At 45.7% G+C, this 7136-nt stretch overlaps 4 non-coding genes across 4 annotated transcripts; all 4 read right to left on the reverse strand.

Moving 5' to 3' along the window:
* Positions 1 to 932: 932 nt before the first annotated feature.
* Positions 933 to 1014, reverse strand: TRNAS-UGA (transfer RNA serine (anticodon UGA)). Its single transcript has one exon. It is a non-coding gene; the product is annotated as a tRNA-Ser (tRNA).
* A 69-nt stretch (positions 1015 to 1083) lies between these two features.
* Positions 1084 to 1165, reverse strand: TRNAP-CGG (transfer RNA serine (anticodon CGA)). Its single transcript has one exon. It is a non-coding gene; the product is annotated as a tRNA-Pro (tRNA).
* Positions 1166 to 5911: 4746 nt separating this feature from the next.
* Positions 5912 to 5993, reverse strand: TRNAS-UGA (transfer RNA serine (anticodon UGA)). The gene has a single exon. It is a non-coding gene; the product is annotated as a tRNA-Ser (tRNA).
* A 498-nt stretch (positions 5994 to 6491) lies between these two features.
* Positions 6492 to 6573, reverse strand: TRNAS-CGA (transfer RNA serine (anticodon CGA)). Its single transcript has one exon. It is a non-coding gene; the product is annotated as a tRNA-Ser (tRNA).
* Between the last annotated feature and the right edge of the window lie 563 nt (positions 6574 to 7136).

Below are 7136 nucleotides of genomic sequence, written 5' to 3' on the forward strand. Positions count from 1 at the left end.
TAACACTGTGAAGATTGTAAATACTGTAAATATTACCTGTATTGTAGTGTTATATAGTCAGTGCATGTCATGACTTGTAGGTAGGCTATATAAACTTGATCCCTCGAAAGCGCTACCAACATAACAGAAAATTTCGTGAGTATTATAATTTATTGTGTTGCAAATCTTTTAAGGTACACTTGAACTTTTAAATCTATTATTTACATGTACAGAAAAGTTATTTCCAGGCAGAGATTGTTAGTGAAGTACGTAAAATATTCAGGTAAAAGTTACTGTATAAACAAAAACCAGAGCTTTGCTATTAGGACGAAGTAACGTTGGTATAACAGTGTGAAAGCACTTAGTACGTTCTTTCACAAGGCATTGACGAATTAAGATAATAGAACATTCCAAAATTAAAGATATTACTTTCAAGTAAATATTCCTCTTAGGTTCCTTCAGTAGTTAATTATAGTCTAAGACAGTTTTTAATAAAGTAATTAAAAATTTTCTTCAACCAAGGAAATCGCTCCCCACATGGGCGTGAGCCGGTATATAGAGTTCTCCACGCTTAATGGGTTAAGTGAGTAAGGAATTATGAATACCTAGCAAATCGGTGGAAATGTCTGCTTTAAAAATGTCGCTGTGGCTAGGATTCGAACCTTTGCGTGTAGAACTAATTCGATTTCGACACCAACTCCTTAAGCACTCGGAAACCGTACCTGCTATGCGGTAACTGAGTAAGGAATTATGAATAACTAGCATATCGGTGGAAATGTCTTCTTTAAAAATGTTTCTTAGGACAGGATTCGAACCTGTGCGGGCAGAACCCATTGGATTTCAAGTCTAACCCCTTAACCACTCGGGCACCGCAGCTGCTGTGCAGTAAGTGCGTAAGGAATTATGAATATCTAGTAGGCCTATATCGGTGGAAATTTCTTCTTTAAAAAAGTCGCTGGGGACAGGATTCGAACCTGTGCGGGTAGAACCCATTGGATTTCAAGTCCAATTCCTTAACCACTCGGACACCGCAGCGGGTGAGCATCTGGTCTGTAAGGAATTATGAACATCTGGCATTTCCGTGGAAATGTGCTCCTTAAAAGTCGCTGCGGACGGGATTCGAACCGGGGCACATAGAACCCATTGGATTCCGAGTCCAACTCCTTAACCACTCGGACACCGCAGCTGATGTGCATTAACCCGTTCGGTAGGAGATGCGGCGAGATCCGCGGCTACAAATCGCTCGCTCGGCGGGGAACGCGGATATACTGTATTCCCCTATTAAAATTACTTTTATTTTCTCAGTTGCCTGCCTGCAGAAGTTTTTTTTTCCTTTCCAGCATCGTATTCTGAATGAGTCTGCCCTCTGATGTGAATTCTTTCAGCTATGTTCTCCCAATACCAATGTGTCACCAACGAGTTGCAGCATAAAGAACGCAGCTTACGTCCCAGCAAGAACGACCTAAGGCCTAATAGCTTCCATCGACTTGAGGAAAATCGCTTCTCCACGCAAGGTCTCTTTTTGTTCGGCCGGGTGATTCCACACCTCTACTATTTCACCCCGCCGATCCCAAACACGCATAACGGCCTGACACCTAGTTGGAAGTCGGCCTCCCACCATGTATACCTGTGTCATCGAAGAAGTCAGCCTTGCTCTCTCCAACGACGACATCCAGACTGCCCTCCGCGGGACCGGCGTCCATAGCGCCTCACGGCTCTATGATGGCCCCGACCCATCTCCCGATGTACTTCTGTATTTTGCCTTTGAAGACGACCGCAATCGCCTCCAAGCAACCGGAGCGCTCCTCCATGGCTACCGATACCGAGCGACCTCTACTCCATCATATATACTAGCCCAGCTGCCAGAAGATGAACCTACTACGCCTGTTACAACTGCTTCGCCCGTCGTAACCTCACCCCCTCCTCCATCGCCACCGTTGTTCCCTAGTCATACCAACCCTGTTACCACCACAACTACTACCACCACCGTCACCACCACCACTGCATCCACCTCCCCAACCCACCCTACCACCACTACAACTCTATCCCATCCTTTACCCCTTATGATGTCTACACTCCCTAACCCTCCCACCACTGATCAACCAAGACCTCAGTGTATAACCTCCCAGCCACCTGCCGAGCGAACAAACACTGGGACTTCAACAAACATGGCCAATTCACCATCACCACCACCGTCGCCCAACCGTACTCATAACTACAGCTGTGTTGCTTGCGGGGTGGACCCAAGTATTCCTACTGCCATCATCGCTACTCACCTCCGTCAGCAAGGCCTGCCCGTACAACGAGCACTTCGGATACACAACGCTGATGGTCCAACGTTTTTAGTTCGCCTCCACCTGCCGACGCCCGAAGACGTGAACCAACTCATCACTCATGGGATCAAGCTATATGACCGTCACCATCGTGTGGAACCCTCCCGTTCGCCTCCCCAACCTTCGACCCGATTTACCTTTCCTCGTCGCCGACCCCGGCCGGACCCTCCTCCTGTTTACCCATCTCCACCAGTTTGTCCTCCCCTTCCTCCGACTGGTTTCATCCCCCCAACCATCCCAACGTTTGAACTCCTTCGACTTCTCCTCACTTCACTTAATCACATGACAGCCAGCCTTCATCTCTTTACCTTGCACCTTTACCCCAGCACTTCCTTCTACACTTCATCTCTCCCCCTTGCACACCCCCTTATCCCTCACACCCTTTTGTAAATCATATATGTTTTATGTATCATGTACTTATGACTTAAATAAAGCAATTGTGTAATACCCAGGCATAGGCACAATTCCTCTCCCATCTCCTAACTCTCCACATCCTTTACCCACCTCCTTCTTCCATCACATCTCCCCAACCCGCCCGCATCTCTTGGCCAGAGAGAGGGCGACACCCTCTAGGTGGCCCGCCCCACCCCTTCAGGGTGGGGAATGAAAGCATTGAAGCAAGCAAGTAATAGCTTCGCGTTGAAGCTTTAGCTCATCGCCTAACCGTCCCTTCCATGAAATAATATTGCTGTAGAAGGGGTTTCTAGAGATTATGATACTGAACAGACCTCTCTTTGATGACATCTTAGAACTGTGAAATGATTTATTATCCCCGGTCTTGTCTTCTTCCTTCACGACTGGAGTGTATGTTTACCGCGACTTACACAACATTTATTACCGTACGCATTCGTAATACAGGCACAATTTATGATTTCCGTCCAAACTGTAGAGATGAGTGTTCTATTCGATCCGTTTTCTTACATGTTTTCCGCTAAAAAGTCTAAAAGGAATTACCGGCACCCACCGTTGGCGGGAGACGATTTACGGATCATGATAAACCAAGTGTTGGGATTTTCTGCAGAGAAAAGTCATATTAGTGAAGTAAGTTATGCCGAAGGGAAATTCGTGACAGGATCATACCTGGAAAAAGTACTGCAGGCTCGAATTTACAGGGTTCGGTCCCAGCTGATGCAAATGTTCAACAGTCGCAAAAGAGACAGCACGAGTTCGATTTCATTTCAAGTAGCGACTATGTCATTGAGAATGGTGAAGATAATACTGATTACAGCTCAACCAGTGCAAGTCCTTCGTCAACTTATACTGAAAATGGACAAAGAAGGTCGCGCTTTGATCCAAAATTCCATCGTGATGTAAAGGGAGAGATTTTACGGAAAACAAAGTTGAAGTTGCTCAAATACGTCAGCCTTTTGTCAGTAGATTTACTGGCATGTAAAAGAACTCCAGCGGGACTAAATTCCGTCACCTCACCGTCTCCGAAAACCCTAAAAGTAGATAGTGGGACGTAAAGCCAAACATATTATTATTATTATTATTATCATTATTATTATTATTATTATTATTATTATTATTATTATTATTATTATTATATTTTCCCCCACAGAGTTTTACATACGTCTGACAATGAGGTGAATCATCATCATCATCATCATCATCATCATCATCATCATCATTTGTTTACCCTCCAGGTTCGGTTTATCCCTCGGACTTATCGAGGGATACCACCTCTACCGCCTCAAGGGCAGTGTCCTGGAGTTTCAGACCCTTGGTCGGGGGATACAACTGGGGAGTATGACCAGTACCTGGCCCAGGCAGCCTCACCTGCTATGCTGAACGGGGGCGTTCTGGAGGGATGGGAAGATTCGAAGGGATAGGCAAGGAAGTGGAAAGGAAGCGGCCGTGGCCTTAAGTTAGGTACCATCCCGGCATTCGCCTGGAGGAGAAGTGGGAAACCACGGAAAACCACTTCCAGGATGGCTGAGGTGGGAATCGAACCCACCTCCACACAGTTGACCTTCCGATGCTGAGTGGACCCCGTTCCATCCCTCGTACCACTTTTCAAACTTCGTGGCAGAGCCGGGAATCGAACCCGGGCCTCCGGGGGTGGCAGCTGACAAGCTAACCACTACACCACACAGGCGGACAATGAGGTGAATAATGGACAAATTCCTCCCAAAATATACAAGATAAAGCCGCCTCTGTGGTGTAGTGGTTAGCGTGATTAGCTGCCACCCCCGGAGGTCCGGGTTCGATTCCCGGCTCTGCCACGAAATTTGAAAAGTGGTACGAGGGCTGGAAAGGGGTCCATTCAGCCTCGGGAGGTCAACTGAGTAGAGGTGGGTTCGATTCCCACCTCAGCCATCCTGGAAGTGGTTTTCCGTGGTTTCCCACTTCTCCTCCAGGCGAATGCCGGGATGGTACCTGACTTAAGGCCACGGCCGCTTCCTTCCCTCTTCCTTGACTATCCCTTCCAATATTCCCATCCCTCCACAAGGCCCCTGTTCAGCATAGCAGGTGAGGCCGCCTGGGCGAGGTACTGGTCATACTCCCCAGTTGTATCCCCCGACCATGAGTCTGAAGCTCCAGGACACTGCCCTTGAGGCGGTAGAGGTGGGATCCTTCGCGAAGTCCGAGGGAAAAACCGAACCTGGAGGGTAAACAGATGATGATGATGATGAATATACAAGATAAATACAGTATCTGACCACCTGTTAGCAACATTTTCGGAAGCTTATATCTAGGGTAGAAGGTTTACATGCCAAGAAATCGATCGCGTTTCGGAATGGAATCATATAAATTACGCGACGCCGAGGTAGGTCATATAACATGATCTGCTTCCGTGGGTGTCATAATGAACAGCTGTGAAATACGTAACACTGTGAAGAATGTAAATACTGTAAATATTACCTGTATTGCCGTGTAATATAGTCAGTTTATGTCATGAGTTGTAGGTAGGCTATGTAAACTTGATCCCTCGAAAGCGCTACCAACATAACAGAAAATTTCGTGAGTATTATAACTTATTGTGTGGCAAATCCTTTAGGTACACGTGAACTTTTAAATCTATAATTTACATGTACAGAAAATTTACTTCCAGGCAGAGATTGTTAGCGAAGTACGTAAAATATTCAGGTAAAAGTTACTGTATAAACAAAAACCAGAGTTTGCCATTAGGACGAAGTAACCTCGGTATAACCGTGTGAAAGCACTTAGTACGTTCTTTCACAAGGCTTTGACAAATTAAGGTAATAGAACTTTCCAACAATTAAAGATATTACTTTCAAGTAAATATTCCTCTTATTGTCCTTCAGTAGTTAATTATAGTCTAAGATAGTTTTTAATAAAGTAATTAAAAATTTTCTTCAACCAAGGAAACCGCTCCCCACCTGGGCGTGAGCCGGTATATACAGTTCTCCACGCTTAAGGGGTTAAGTGAGAAAGGAATTATGAATACCTAGCAAATCGGTGGAAATGTCTTCTTTAAAAAAGTCGCTGCACCTAGGATTCGAACCCTTGCGTGTAGAACCAAATCGATTTCAACGCCAACTCCTTAAGCAATCGGAAACCTTAGCTGTATGCAGAACGTGAGTAAGGAATTATAATAACTAGCATTTCCGTGGATATGTCTTCCTCAAAAGAATCGCTGCGGACAGGTTTCGAACCTGTGCGGGTGGAACTCATTGGATTTCAAGTCCAACTCCTTAACCACTCGGACACCGCAGCTGCTGTTCAGTATGTGCGTAAGGAATATGAATAACTAGCATATCGGTGGAAATAGCTTCCTTAAAAATGTCGCTGCGGACAGGATTCGAACATGTGCGGGTAGAACCCATTGGATTACTGCTGGGCAGTGACTGAGTAAGGAATTATGAATAACTAGCATATCGGTGGAAGTGTCTTCTTCAAGAAGTGAGTGCGGACATGATTTGAACCTGTGGGGATAAAACCCATTGTATTTCAAGTCCAACTCCTTGACCACTCGGACACAGAAGCTGCTTTGCGTTGCGTGAGTTAGGAATTATGAACACCTAGCATTTCCGTGGAAATGTGCTCCTTAAATGTCGTTGCGGACGGGATTCGAACCTGGGCACGTAGAACCCATTGGACTTCGAGTCCAACTTCTTAACCACTCCCACACAACAGCTGCTGCGCAGTAGGTACGTAAGGAATTATAAATAACTAGTCGGCCTTTATCGGTGGAAATGTCTTCCTTAAAATAGTCGCTGCGGACAGGATTCGAACCTGTGCGGGTAGAACCCATTGGATTTCGAGTCCAACTCCTAAACCACTCGGACACCGCAGCTGCTGTGCGTTAACCCGTTCGGTAGGATATGCGGCAAGATCCGCGGCTACAATTCGCTCGCTCGGCGGGGAACGCGGATATATTCCCCGATTAAAATTACATTTATTTTCTCAGTTGCCTGCCTGCAGAAGTTTTTTCCTTTCCAGCAGCGTATTCTGAATGAGTCTGCCCTCTGATGTGAATTCTTTCAACTATGTTCTCCCAATACCAATGTGTCACCAACGAGTTGCAGCATAAAGAACACAGCTTCCGTCCGAGCAAGAACGACATAAGGCCTAATAGCTTCGCGCTGAAGCTTTAACTCATCGCCTAACCGTCCCTTGCATGTAATAATATTGCTGTAGAAGGGGTTTTTAGAGATTATGAAACTGAACAGACCTCTCTCTGATGACATCTTAGAACTGTGAAATGATTTTTTATCCCCGGTCTTTTCTTCTTCCTTCACGACTGGAGTGTATGTTTACCGCGACTTACACAACATTTATTACCGTACGCATCCGTAATACAGGCACAATTTATGAAATCCGTCCAAACTGTAGAGATGAGTGTTCTATTCGATCCGT

This window comes from Anabrus simplex, chromosome 3, assembly GCF_040414725.1.
Source record: "Anabrus simplex isolate iqAnaSimp1 chromosome 3, ASM4041472v1, whole genome shotgun sequence".
NCBI classification, from domain to species: domain Eukaryota; kingdom Metazoa; phylum Arthropoda; class Insecta; order Orthoptera; family Tettigoniidae; genus Anabrus; species Anabrus simplex.